General features: G+C 35.1%; 1 pseudogene; it reads left to right on the top strand.

Moving 5' to 3' along the window:
* The first annotated feature begins 2,512 nt into the window (after positions 1-2,512).
* On the top strand, positions 2,513-3,507 carry LOC141519518 (olfactory receptor 9I1-like; annotated as a pseudogene).
* The last annotated feature ends 11,930 nt before the right edge of the window (positions 3,508-15,437 follow it).

The following is a 15,437-nucleotide window of genomic DNA, read 5'->3' as shown; positions in this document are numbered from 1 at the left end:
TATCTAGCACAGTACAGTGCCTGCTATATAGTAGTCACTTAATAAATACTAGTTGGTTGATTATTTCATCATATGTTATCTAGTGTTTCTGTAACAGAAATTAGAAACATATTTCAGAAGGAAATTATTTTGAATATTCTAGGGCAGCAAAGATGAATAATTTCATTAATCTGGGTAATCCCTCATGGACACAAGTCACATTTGCTCTCCATCATGACATAATTTTTATGAGTTATTATCCCTGAAGAAGCTCATCATTTATTGGTCAGCCCACTGGTGATGAACTTCTCTGTTTGTCTAGGTTGGTTCTTGTAAAACAGTCTTTTGCCAGGCTACAATTTAAACCATTGACAGTTTGGTAGAATTACCAGACTCTATGCTCTCTTCCCATTCTATAATGAGAGATTAGAATATTTCAAAAAAAATTATAATAAAGTTTTCCACTGAAAGCTGACTCTATTGTTATTAGAATTACTTAAACTAATTTTCCAATTTTTGACCTTAATTTATACCAGTCAACCTGAATTAGAAGTGGGGTAGGGAGGGTCATTGTAATCAATAGTTTTAATTTGCTGCAGTAAATTGAAACTCAAATTGAGTACTATGCCTAAATTCACACCTAAATACCAGAGTAGGTAGGAAATGCAAACTGCTGCCTTAGGCTATGGATGTAACTTCAAAGAATGCTTTATGGACAGCAATGGGGACTGGAAAATGTGAAGGACTTGTGGTTAGAAGGAGGCAAAATGAAGTTTGGAAATATCGCACAGAGTACTTGAGCTTCTCTCTCAAATGACTTGAAGGGATAATCTCAGTTTCTGTGCTTGATTGTTTTTAATCAGGATGTAAAAAAGTTAGTTACTCCTCGCTGATGCTGTAGAGTTGGCAAAATTTCTGCCTTTGTCATAGAGATCATTCTAATCTTGAGGCAGAAAGTATAAGGGCAGAAGAATGCCATAGAAATGAGAGGAGAACGAGCAGACCAAGGAGAGAGAAATTTGAAAGTAGAACAATGTACTGTGATAATTCAATAGTCAGTTAACAAATCTTTACTAAACACCAACTGTGCGCTATGAACTATTCTAAGCAGTGGCAAAATAGAAAAGCAAAATAAAACCATGGCTCTCTAGGGTTCTCCTTGCAAGTAAGCAGGCAGAGTAATGGAGCAAACTGATCTTAATTGGCTTTCTATCTAGAAAGGAAGCCCTCAGACCCTGAGTCCTTTTATATTTTCATCTATCTATCATCTATCTATCTATCTATCTATCTATCTATCTATCTATCTATCTATCTATCTCTATCTCTCCATCCATATATTCATTCATTTATCTATTTATTTATTTTGTTAGGCAATGGGATTAAGTGACTTGCCTAAGGTCACACAACTAGGTAATTATTAAGTGTCTGAGTACAGATTTGAATTCAGGTCCTCCTGACTCCAGGGCCAGTGCTGTATCTACTGAACAACCCAGCTGCCTCCCTGAGTCCTTTTAGAATTAAGCAGAATTTTACAGTTAGAATGTATATCAAAAGTCATCTGATTCAATCCCTATCTGAACAGACATCTTCTCTTAGGCAGTCTTCCAGCCTTTGAGTTAAAGAAAACAAGTTATGTTTTTCTTTCTCTTTCTTTCTTTCTTTCTTTCTTTCTTTCTTTCTTTCTTTTTCTTTCTTTCTTTCTTTCTTTCTTTCTTTCTTTCTTTCTTTCTGTCTTTCTGTCTTTCTGTCTTTCTGTCTTTCTGTCTTTGTCTTTCTGTCTCTCTCTCTCTCTCTCTCTCTCTCTCTCTCTCTCTCTCTCTTCCTTCCTCCCTCCTTCCCTCCCTCCCAGGGGAAACAAGTCTTACTGTTTTTCAAAGCATTTAAGGAAATTTATAATTCTTGGAATCTTTTGTTTAAAAGGAATTGAAATGTTACTCACTTTAATTTCTATTTATTGTTTTGAGGATTGTCTTCTAGAAGAAAATAGCATCCCCCATCCAAATTCATGTCCATATTGATCAAACAAATGATCAACTCCTTTAACATGCTCCATATTTTGCCTCTCTTTCTCTCTCTCTCTCTCCTTCCTTCCTTCCTTCCTTCCTTCCTTCCTTCCACCCAGGGGAAGTCACTTAAGCTTTATTTGCTTCAGCATTCTTATCTGTAAAATGAAGGTAACAATAGCACATTCCTCTTAGGGTTGTTGTAAAGGTCAGTTGAAATAACAATTGCAAAGTATTTACTACAGTGTGTGCTCGATATATGAATAATAGTTGCTGTTGTTGTCATTGCAGTCGCATATTTTTGTTTTGGCTCCCTCAGCTCCTGATTAAGAATCCTGCACTACCTATGCTAATAATCACTTTCCCCTTCCCATTCTATGCCAGGAGGTTGACTAATCAGAAATGCTTGGTGACCCTCTCTAGGCTGAAATGAGATAAATACCTTTCGATTTAAGTGCCCTTTAAGTCCTCATTTAGTTTCCTTCAAAATATGATTGATTTTCGTCCGTGTGCTTGACATAGGCCCCTTAATGCCATTCTCTCCCTCACATACTTAGGCAATAGTGGAGTCAATGGCAGAGCAGAATCACACCACTGTGACTGAGTTCATTCTCATTGGCTTCAGTGACCATCCCAAGTTGGGAGTTATTCTCTTCATGATGTTTCTCAGTTTCTATCTCATCACTATCCTGGGCAACATGGGCATGGTTCTGCTGATTCGCTTGGATTCCCGTCTCCACACACCCACGTACTTCTTTCTGAGTCACCTTTCTCTCTTAGATACCTGTTACTCTTCAGTCATTATTCCTCGGATCTTGGCCACCCTGGTTATTGGCAGGACACATATCTCCTATAATTCCTGTGCTGCTCAGTTCTTCTTTTTCTCAATTTGTGTTGGCACTGAGTGTTTTCTATTAGCAGTGATGGCTTATGACCGTTATGTTGCTGTTAGTAATCCTCTCCTGTACTTATCAGCCATGTCACCAAGGACCTGTTGGGGTTTGGTTTCAGGGGCTTATAGTGGTGCATTGTCAGGAACTATCATCCGCATAGCCTGTACATTCACACTTTCTTTTTGTGGACCCAACCAGATCAATTTCTTTTTCTGTGATTTGCCACCTCTGCTAGAACTTTCCTGCAGCGATACCACCACCATCCAAATTCTGATTATCTCCTTTGGCAACTTTGTGATTTCGACCAATGTTCTAGTGATTCTAGTATCTTATTTGTTCATCATCAGAGCCATCCTGAATATCAAGTCAGTTGGAGGCAGAACCAAGACCTTCTCCACCTGTACCTCCCACTAACAGGTGTATTTCTCTTTTTTGGAACTCTAACATTTATGTATATGCGCAGCAACTCAGGTAAATCACTTGAGGAGGACAAGGTGATATCTGTTTTATATACTGTGGTCATCCCCATGCTGAACCCCTTCATCTACAGTCTGAGGAACAAGGAGGTGAAAGTTGCCTTCACAAAGGTCATCAATACACTTCAGTCTCCTAGACGATGTAGTTTTGGGTGATTCATTATTCATCTTGACTGTGTTTTCCTTCAAAAAATGGAAATAATAGCAGCGATTTACAAATTTTTTGACAGATGTTCACTTAGTATGTACGAGGGACTGTAGGGACTGGAAGGGATCTTAGAGATCAGCTAGTCTGGTCTCATTTGCAAATACATGACTAATCCTCAGGGAGATCATAGTGTAGTAGGAAAAAAAATTATGACAAGTAAACATAGTGTTTCATTTTGAAAAGCTGCTTAATTATGTGTGAGGAGGTCCAACTGTGCCACTAACCTGCTATGTGACAAGAGATGTCATTTTTTCTTGAGAGTTGGGAATGCAGAAGATTCTTTCCAGATCCATCATTCAGCAATTTTAAGAATACAAATAACTGCTGCAAGATGAGAAGCAGTAAGTGCATAAGAGAGGCCCATGTGAGGCAAAATGCACTAGGATAATAGGCATCAGGTTGGTGCCCCACATACAATGGGTGACTGATATTTATTGAGGATAGTATTTGAATGACCCAATCCATTGAATTAATGCATTTTTAAAATTGCAAATTGCATCAACAGAACAATAGGAAGAACATTGTCAAGTCTCATTTTTATTTTTATGTTATCCTTCTAAGTTGGGATTTAATCTGCTCTGCATTGAATGGCATGGCAGGATAGTGAAAAGATTGTGCTGGTAATAGGCATTTTTAGAAGACAGCACAAACCACATAGAAAATGTTCATTTTAAGTGGGTAGCCAGGGGGAGAGAAGTTGACCTTAACTCATCCACAGGATTTCTGATTATTATGCATTCCTATTTATTCTTATGATATGTTAACAATTAGAAATACTGTCACCAACTGCTAAGATCACCCTGGACAGATCCTTAACTACACTACTTGCTCAGTCTGTCTTAAAAATGCATTGTATTTGGAATTAGAAGTTCTGACTTCAGGGGCAGCTAGGTGGCGCAGTGGATAGGGCACCGGCCCTGGAGTCAGGAGTACCTGAGTTCAGATGTGACCTCAGATACTTAATAATTACCTAGCTTTGTGGCCTTGGGAAAGTCACTTAACCCCATTTGCCTTGCAAAAACCAAAAAAAAAAGGTTCTGACTTCAAATCCTGATAATACCACTTATTACTTCTGTAACCTTTGTGACTAAGGGTCAATAGTTACTCTTTGTACCTCATTTTAAAATGAAGACCTTGGAGCATCTGGTCTTTATATATTTAAATGCTAGGATTCCTCTGAAGACATACACATCTTCTGTATTATTTCCACTGTCTCAGATGTTTTCTTTTATAAACACTTTCTTTGTCTTACCAATATTCTATTCTTCTACCTTTCCTCATTATTGCTGCCTGCTTGAGGTTCAGGTGGTTCATTTCTGGAAAGTGACTTCTTTACAGGGGTATGTAGTCATAGGGAGAGGGAAGGAGAAACTAAAAGCTTGGATTCAGCAATAGGCCCCTTAAGGGCTTGGAAGAGAACTTAAACATGAAATGGTTCTCGAGGAGGATAACCTCTGCAATCATCTTTAGACATGCCACACTATTGTAGACATTTTGTAGAAATCTCTCTTTCTAGGAGACACACCACTTCCTGGGGTTGGTCCCTTCTAGTTATCCTTGTACCATTTTTGTCCAGAAACGGAGGTTCTTATTTCTTTGTCTCCTGAGCCCCTAGTCCCTTCTTTCATGGTCGTGCCCATCCTGGAGAGGAAAGGCAAGTCTCTTCTTCCTCTAAGAATTCTGAGGGGCTCTGTGAAGGCTCATCTGTCAGGCAGATCAGAGATCAGGACAAAACAAAGTGTAACAAAGAGAGTTCTTTTATTTATCCAACTTGTTATGCCCTGTTGGAAGAGTGGTAGCGATAGAAATGTGTCACATCGTGGGATGACTAAGTATTGGGTATGAGAAGTACTATATGTTGGATTCCCTATTACACATTGTATTGAGAGCAAAATCCATATTTTTGCCTTTTTTCTACCCTTGGTGCTTATTATAGCTGCCCATAGTAAGTCTTAAGAAATGTTTCTTGACTGACCCCGTGACTAAGGAGATCTGTGATTGTTGAAAGGGAAAGGAGTATAAATCCTAAAACTATGACATTCTAGCCTTCATTTTTTCATGAGAATAGGTCCTTGAATGATAGATTGCAGAACTGAAAGGAAATTTAAGAGATTAATTTTATCTCAATCTGCTGCTCAGCCAAAGGAAGGCACTTAGTCAAGGATGCCGTTCTCAGTGTCAGGAGTCAACAGGGACCCATGACTTTGGTATTTGTCACTTCAGAATTCTAATCCCCTGAGTGGGCATTAGCAATGGGTTTGTGTAAAATGCTAGATTGAGAGAGAGGAAAAGGTTATACTCAATTTTTCAGCTCTCAGGGACCTGGTCTTCTGACTCAAAATTAATTGCCTTTCTTTTTTTGACATGCTATCGTATTGTTTCCTTACAGTCCTAGAGGAGAGAATTCCTGTGTCTGAGCTGAAGGCTACCTCCCAATCTGGTATCTCTAGGGCTTACCTCTTGATATTTCAGAGAACTAACCTGGGGAGTTTATACCTCATTCGTTGATTCCAGGATTCTTTGAGTCATCTCCATGGCCCAGTAGGACCACTGTTCTGCCCCAACTCTTGTTTCTTTTACTACGCTCTATTCACCATGGGATGCTTTCTTGGTTTGATTGTGGGGGAAATTTGGACTGCTAGGAATTTTCTGGCATACTCTATTACCTCCCCACAATCTTCTTTCTATGTCTTTCTATAAACTATATTTAAAGTTTTATATCTAAAACTAAGGACCTTTCTCCAGGACTTTTAAGATTACATGACTTCTGATATCACAGTTGAACTTTCCACACAAACATCTTAAATTTATTTTTAGAAATAACTACATTTAAAAACAAAATAAGAATTTCTTCTATAGTCTGTTCTACTGATTAAGAGCAGGATGAGTACTTTTCAATATTTCATTTGTAAGATGAATTTTTGGGATTGAGAAACATACCATTTTAATTTGAAACTTTTTATACATAGTTCTAACTTTTTCTTTAATTAATTATCTCTCTGGATCAGACTATGAATTTAAGGACATTGTCTTAATTTATTTTAAAGAAATATCCATCCACTATTCAAGTTTCAGAAGAAAAGTTTTGTTATAAAATGAATTTGCTTCATCTTTATCATTTTCACTAAGAAAAAGTCAATTTATTGTTTTATCCCATTCTCCACATAATTCTGTAAACGACCTTTATTTTAATGATTTATTTCCTTTTTCCCAATTGATTCCTTTTGTGACATCTTGAAAAACATATATATTGCTCTTGCTAATATGTTTTGATTAGAATTGCATACTAATTATGAGGCCCACAATTGCGTGGGGGCAAGATCAGTTTCAGCATTTGGGCATTTTACATGGTGTTTCTGCATTTCCTTTACATAAATTATTTCCATTGCTTTTGCTTATCCTCGTTTTGGCATATCTAGTGGATTTCTTTTATTGTATGCATTTGTTTTAATTCATCACTTAATAATAAAATTTCATTAAAATTTTATAATAAAAGTGAAGGTGATTTGACCTAAATTCTTTTGCCGAAGATTTCAAATTAGTATCTGTTGAATGCTCTCTGGTTTCTTTAAAAGTTATTTATTTGCTTTTCATTTTGATATTTATCAAGAACCATCAGTATAGAATCCAATGATATTCTCTGAAGCTGTATAATCTTTATTATACATCCCAATAGTGTTGTTGAATAATATATTTTTACATCATCCAATCAACAGGTTTTCAGAGTTGCAAGTTTTCCTTAAAGTATGGTTCCACAACATATTGTTTACCTGTTATAAAATGATCATCTTTAATTATATCAATTTTTTCATCCAGCTGCAATTCAAATGGGAGAAGATATCAGTTTTCCATTTAGTTCATTGAAAAAGTATGTAGACATATAAGCAATACTTTTAACTATTCATCAACTATCATTCTGACTATATCAGTAGCTGCTGATAGTATAAATGTTTCTCTCATTGAGAGAATCATTTTATACTTAGTAATTTCATAAAGTAACTTATGTAAAACAAATACTCATTAGGATGATGCATGCAAGAATTTTGGAAGTTTATTTTTTGCTTACTCAAAACTTTTTGTATTTAGAAAAAAAATGATTTTCCCATATATTTTGCACGTGTACTTTCTATATTCCAGTTCAGTTTTTTAGGTTTTATGTTTTTTATGGTTAACATATTCATAAAACCAAATGCATTGTTCTTTGTTCTCTGTTAGTAACAGAATTTTTGAATCCTAATGATAAATAAAGTCAGTTTCAGGATCTAGGCATTTTACTTGGTGTTTCTCCATTTACACTATATACATTTTCCCCCTTGTTTTTGCTTATCTCAGTTTCACCATAGATTTTTTCTTTACTGTATGTTGGCTTTTATTCATTATTATTAAACAATAAAATTTCAGTAAAATTATGTAATAAAGAGTGAAGGTCTTAAATTCAGTTGCAGAAGATATCAAATGAGTACCTGTTGATGTTCTCTGGTTGTTTCATTTGTTTAAAAAATGTTTGTTTCATCTTTTATGGAAAGCAGAGGATTACTTTTTACATAGCAAGATGATTTCCACTGAGAAGCAGGGAAAATGGAGGAAATGCAGAATTGTAAGTAAGGAAATCAAGACACTGAATATTGCTTCTTATATCCGCTGCATGACCCTAGTCGAGTCACTTAGCCTTTCTGTACTTCAGTTTTCTTACATGTAAAATGAGGAAGTTGAACTCAATTGCCTCTAAAATCCCCCCCAACTTGAATTCTAGGAAATTCCAAGAAATTAATTATATCAGTATTATGGCACTCTGTTGCAAAGATTCTTCAATTTCAAGTTTTTATATTTCACATTCAGCTACAGCAAGCTGTACAAAGAAATGATGCTTCCGTGTGCTATGACTCAGAGATGACTAATGAAGATGGAGCTCACAATGAGAGGTTATGTATGTCATTTTCTTTGATATGCTACCTCTGCCATTATTGGGAGAAATTAGTAATATATATATATATATATATATGTATATATATATAATTTATGACTTTTGCTTCATGTGCCTTTCTCCAGGGATAGGTCTCTCCTATCCCATCCCCTATCAAATTAGATTGTTCATAAGAACTCCAAGTCAGGAGTTCTTAAATTCATAGTCTGATCCAGAGAGATAATTAATTAAAGAAAAAAGTTAGAACTATGTATAAAAAGTTTCAACACTCCAACTCAACACTAGCAGGAATAATGGAAGAAGACCCCAATTCTATTTTGTTCATTTTTAGAACTGGGGCTATTATTAAGAGAGATGCCCAGGGGCATTTGTTTAACTAAAGGTGAAATTCTTGTGCTGGCAAAAGATGAATCAGAGTGCAAGTCTTTACCAAGAAGGCTGTTTGTTCTTAATCAAGCATGAAAGTTGGAAGTTCAAAGATGATGAGGTACCATCATAGTTCTGACCATAAACAATACTAGCTAGTGATCTGGTGGTCTTATTTATTTTTTTTTTTGCAAGGCAAATGGGGTTAAGTGGGTTGCCCAAGGCCACACAGCTAGGTAATTATTAAGTGTCTGAGGCCAGATTTGAACTCAGGTACTCCTGACTCCAGGGCCAGTGCTCTATCCACTGCGCCACCTATCCACCCCTGGTAGTGTTATTTCTATGACCCTTCAGGCAATTTCTGGGAAACCAAGGAGGAGATATGGTTGCAGAACTGCACAGCATAGACCATTGAGTTACAGGTTAACTTTGCTCTATTATCAAAGTCCTGTTACCAAATATTACTTTACTGATGATTAAGAGTGTTTTTAAATTGCCAATTAGGTAGTCAAACTTAACTTTTCGCTTAACTCTAGTGTTGAAAGATTACTAAAATAAAATTCACTGTACTGACAATTTAGAACATCAGGAGACAGAATAGTTTTATCATAATGTTGCAAATTCATCATCACTATTGCTCTACGCAGCATGACTGCAGCACTGTGTAGTAATCTAAATGGTCAAGGCCTCACATACCCAGATCATCACCAAATAGTCCTCTTTCCTATACTAACAGGTCACAGGGTAGAGATGCTTTTGGAAGAGGCAGTGAAAAGTATGTCACTGCACATCATTTCCCTTACTTTAATCAAGATAATGTGTATGCCATGCCATCATTAATTTGATAGCATGGTATTTGAATATAATGGGTTACAATCAAGTTCATCCTACAGTATAGAAAACTCTGAGGTAGGCTAAGATATTCAGATACATGCATTATAATTAATATAGCCTCTGCAACATGGGAATCTTGCCATAACAGAAAATTTTTCAAGTCTTCACCCTATTTAATACAGCACTATTCAGAAAAATAGTTTCCAATGCAGAGCAATAATTGAAATGTCTCCTCTTTTGAAATTAATTGAAATCTGAACAGCATATAGTGTATATACATTTATCTATCTATCTATTTCTCTATCTATATATGTAAACACACACATGTGTGTCTACAAAGATTTTTTTGGGGGATTTTTAGATGACATAGTACGTAGAACACTAGCCATTGAATTTGGAAACTGAGCTCAAATCTAGTCACAGACATTTTCAAGCTGCATGACTAGGGACATCACTTAACTTTTGTTTCCTCAGTTTCCACAAAGGTAAAATGGGGATCATCATCATCATCATCCCTAACTCCCAAGGTCAGTTTTGAGAATGAAATGAGACAATAGTTGTAAAATGTTAGCATAGTCCCTGGCACGTGATGTGTAATTAATATGGCTTATTCCCTTACCTCTCATATATAGAAGTATGAGAGATATTTTATATATTATTAAATATATAAGATCCATATATATAATGCATGCATGTATATATACATATATGTATATTTATTTGAAATCTCAAATCAATAAATATATATGCATATTGCTGTGTACATATGTATTAGCAATTTTTCAACTATATAAAACTTTCTAACTTCAATAATTCCTTTTTATGCTCTGGGAATCAGTTTGCTCATTTAGATGAGTTTTCAGCTTTCCCAATCCTAAATTTATGATGCTTTGAATGTGAAATCAGAGCATGATGCTACTTCCTTTTAAGGATATTAAACATGTGTGCCATATTCACTTCACAGAATGCCTAGTTCTGTTTAAATTTAAGTTCTGTATAAGATATGAGTGCTCCCTGTCAAAATTATTTTGTGCTTTTATTTGCTGCAAGTGTGGATTCTGATAGAGATATCTATATATCTATGTGCAATATATTTCTCCATGCCAATGAAATAGGAAATTCAGCAAAAATACAAATATGCTTACACATATCTCTCAACTTCTATCTTTCTCTCTGTCTCTCTGTCTCTGTCTATTTCTCTCTATCACTTTTTGGACAGGGGGAGGTATTGACGATTGGAGGAATAAAGAAATGCCTTTTGAAGTAAATAGTATTTGAACTTAGCCTTAAAGGAAGAACTTCCAAGAGGTAGAGATGAGGAAGGTGATCATTTTGGTCATGGGTGGCAGTCTATGCAAAAGCACACACACACACACACACACACACAAACAAACACACAGACAAACACAAGGAAATTAAATGCCATGTGGGGAAAGGCAGTGGGCAAGAGACTAGAATGCTTGAGCAGAGTAATATGTAATCAGTTTGGAAGGTGAGTGAGTCAAATTGTAATGTCCACAAAAAATTTGCATTTTATCCTAAAAGCCAAAGGATGCCAACTAAGTTAGTTATTTTTTTTAGAAAGATTTTACTTTGAATTTTACAATTTTTTCCCCCAGGCCTGCTTCCCTCCCCCCAAATCCCACAGAAGACAATCTGTTAGTCTTTACATTGTTTCCATGGTATATACTGATCTAAGTTGAATGTGATGAGAGAGAAATCATATCCTTAATGAAGAAAAATAAAGTTTAAGAAATAGAAAAATTACATAATGAGATAATGGTTTTCCCCCCCAAAATTGATGTTAATAGTCTTTGGTCTTTGTTCAAACTTGACAATGCTTTCTCTGGATACAAAGGGTATTCTCCATCACAGAAACCCCCAAATTGTGCCTGATGTTGCACTGATGGAATGAGCAAGTCCATTAAGACTGATCATCACCCCCATGTTGCTGCCAGGGTGCACAATGTACTTCTGGTTCTGCTCATCTTGCTCAGCATCAGTTCATGCAAATCCTTCCAGGATTCCCTGAATTCTCATTCTTCCTGGTTTCTAATAGAACAATAGTGTTCCATGACATAAATATACCACAGTTTGTTAAGCCATTCCCCAATTGAAGGTCATTCACTTAATTTCCAGTTCTTTGCCACCACAATCAGGGCTGCTATGAATATTTTTACCCTTTTTCATCATCTCTTCAGGGTATAGACCCAGTAGTGGCATTACTGGATCAAAGAGTATGCACACTTTTGTTGCCCTTTGGACATAATTCCAAATTGCTCTCCAGAAATGCTGGATGGGTTCATGGCTCCACCAACAATGTATTAGTATCCCAGATTTCCCCCGTCCCTTCCAACACTGATCATTGTCCTTTCTGCTCATTTTGGCCAGTCTGAGAGGTGTCTAAGCTTCTTATTTTGAAGATTATTCTTTTCCCCTTTTTCTTTTAAAATAGATTTTTATTTTGCCCAATTTCAAGTTAAATCGATTTTTAATATTTTTATTGTTTTTCATTTCCAAATTCCATTCCTCTTCCTCCTCCCTATCCCCTCCTACCTGAGATGTTTAATAATCAGATATAAATTATCATGTGCAATCAGTTAAAACCCCTTTCCTATTAGTCATTTTGTGCAAGAATTCTTGAAAGAAGAAAAAGAATGAAAGAAAGGAGGTTAAAAAATAACATGACTTCATCTGTATTTATATAATATCACTTCTTTCTCTTGAGGTGGATAGCATGCTTCATCATTATTTCTTTGTGATAATCTTGTATCACTGTACTGTTGAGAATAGCTGAGTTCATCACACAATATTGCTGTAATTGAATACATTCTCCTGCTTCTATTTACTTCACTATGCATTAGTTCAGATTTTTTTTCTGAAATCATGCTCATTTCTTATAGAACAATGATATTCCATTATAATGAAAAAGCACAGCTAATTTAGTCATTTCCTAATTGCTAGACATCCCTTTGATAGCCAGTTTTTAGTCCCTGAAGCTTATTGAGTAGAAAACATGATATGATCAGAATTGTGCTTTAGGAAGATTAATCCATCCACCATGGGGAAACAGTGTTGAAGAAGGAAGACTAAATTACAAGAATTCAATTCTGGAACTGTTGCAATAGTCCTAGTTAGAAGTAGTAGGAATCAGATCTTTGGTGATCATGGGGGGACAAATGCAAGGGCCATTGAAGTGATGGAATCCACAATACTTAGCAAACAATTTGAGAAGAGGGGAGTGAATAAATATAACAAATTATGGATCACTCCTATGTTGTGGAGTTTACTGGAAAGGTGGTGATCCCTTTAAATAAACAGAAAATTTAAGAAAAGTGGTAGACTTAGAGTTCAATATTAAGTTAGAGTAAGAGTTTGAGATGCCTATGGGAGATCCAAATGGAGATGTCAAGAAGTCTATTTGAAATGACAGAATGAAGTTCAGGAAAGACATAAATTGATTTTAGGAGTTATATGATAGGGATGACAAAACTTAGAAGCTAATGAGTTAATAATAGAAAGGGAGGAGGTGAAGTACCTAGGACTGAAATCTGGGAGGGTGATTATGGATAATAGTTAGAGGAGTGATCAGATAGATAGGTAGAGAACTCTGAGTAGGTTCTAGATGGTGACTGGGTTCTTTCTTGATCATCCATATATTTGAGTTTCGCAAAAGCCCAAGGACATGGATTAGTGTAATTCTTCTTTTCACTGCTTTGCCTATAAGAAAACAGGTAGGGAGACCAGAAGAGATTAGTTCAAAGTTGTTCAGTTCTTGGGGAGCATTCTCAAAACTGAAACTCATACCTTGTCACTCTAAATTTTAGATTTTGCCTGAAATTTGGCAATATTATAATGCTTCCCAAATAAAGACTGTCCTGGACTGAAAGACCAGAGAAGTGGGTTCCAGTCCCAGATATGGCACTATGGAACCAAATGTCTCCATTTGTCAAATGTGGATAATGTCTTTCCTATATACCTCAGGTGGAAGTTTGCTTGCTAAAATAGTATAAAATGAGGCATAATCTTTTCAGTTTTCCTTCTAGGTATCTCTTTCAGTTGCTGAGTGGTAGATTTTCTTTTTTTTTTTTTTTTGCTATTTCTGCTTTGCCCTCTTTTAGAACCTCATGGCAATTTTCCTTATAATTTATGATATCTTATCCAGATTCTTTTTTTTAATCATAATGTTCAGGCTGTCCAACAATTCTTTTTTTTTTTTTTTTATAAAAAATGACTGACTGTTTTCCAGATCAGTTTGTTTCCTAATGAATTTTTTTTTAGATCCTTGCCTACTTTTTTGTTTTTATTATTTCTTGGTATCTTACCCATTTCTAGTTTTGAATTATTTTTTTTCCTTAAGACTTTGTACCTTTTTTCCATTTGGTTAACTTTGTTTTTATAATTTCTTAAAAGAGTTTTTGTTTTTTTTGTTCCAATTTCTCTGCAATTTTTCTTGTTTGATTTTTGGTGTCTTTTTAAATTATTCCAAATACTCACTTTTAGTTTGTGACTATTTAACATTGTTTCTTGGGGAGGTGCTGCTTTTTAAAAATCTCATTAACTTCAGAAAATGAACACAGGTCTTCTTTTACATCATAATAGATATCTCTGGTCAGGTTCTGTTTCTTTTACTTACCCATTTTAATTTTAATTTTAATTTATTTTATTTTATTTATAACCCAATATTATAAGGTTTTTTTTTTCTTTTTGGTTTTTGCTAAGCTATCGATGAGGTTGTGACTTGCTCAAGAACACACAGCTATTTGTGTGGCAGAGGCTGGATTTGAACTCCCCCATTATTAAGTTTTAATATGTAATTGTGAGTAATATTGCACCAACTCAAATATTTCTGACTGCTATTTTCTTTCTTATTGAGGGACTCAATCTCAGCAATTTCTCTTTTTCCCTGTTAGTTTAGGCTCCCAGACAACCTGAACCAAATATGTTCTTTCTCCCTGCAGTATCATATTCATTAGATATGAGTTATTTTGTTTCATTATATGCCAATAGATTTAAGAATAAAAGAGAAACATATTTACAAAATATAAATTTTCTGGATTAGAAAAAAGAATAGAATATCTGAATAAACTATTTTAGAAAAAGAAATTAAACAGACCATAAATGAGCTTTCCAAAAAAAAATATAAGATGGATTTACAAGTGAATTCTATTATACTTTTAAAGATACACTAATTCCTACATTAAAAATTATTTAGAATAATAAGCAAAGAAGGAATCCAACCAAACTTCTTTTATAAAACAAATATGACATTGTTACCTAAACCAGGAAATATAAAAACCGATAAAGAATACTATAGACCAATTTCATTAATGCATATGACTGAAAAAATCTGAAATGAAATTCTAGCTAGAAGACTGCAACCATATATTATAAAGATACAGGGATGATTTAATATAAAGGAAAGTATTGACATGATTATATAAATAATAAAAGAAAAATTTATGATTATATCAATAGATGCAGAAACACTCTGATAAAGTATAATACTTGTCACTATTAAGTATTTGTATAAATAGATTTTCTTTTTTTCTTTTTCTTTTTTTCTTTTTTTTCTTTTATGGCAAGGCAATGGGGTTAAGTGGCTTACCCAAGGCCACACAGCTAGGTAATTATTAAGTGTCTGAGACCAGATTTGAACTCAGGTACTCCTGACTCCAGGGCTGCTGTTCTATTCACTGCACCACCTCACCACCTCCAAATAAATTTTTCTTAAAAACTTGTATTTAAAACCAT

This window comes from Macrotis lagotis, chromosome 3 (assembly GCF_037893015.1).
Source record: "Macrotis lagotis isolate mMagLag1 chromosome 3, bilby.v1.9.chrom.fasta, whole genome shotgun sequence".
In the NCBI taxonomy this organism is placed as follows: domain Eukaryota; kingdom Metazoa; phylum Chordata; class Mammalia; order Peramelemorphia; family Peramelidae; genus Macrotis; species Macrotis lagotis.
This window is presented reverse-complemented; position numbering and strand designations above follow the sequence as displayed.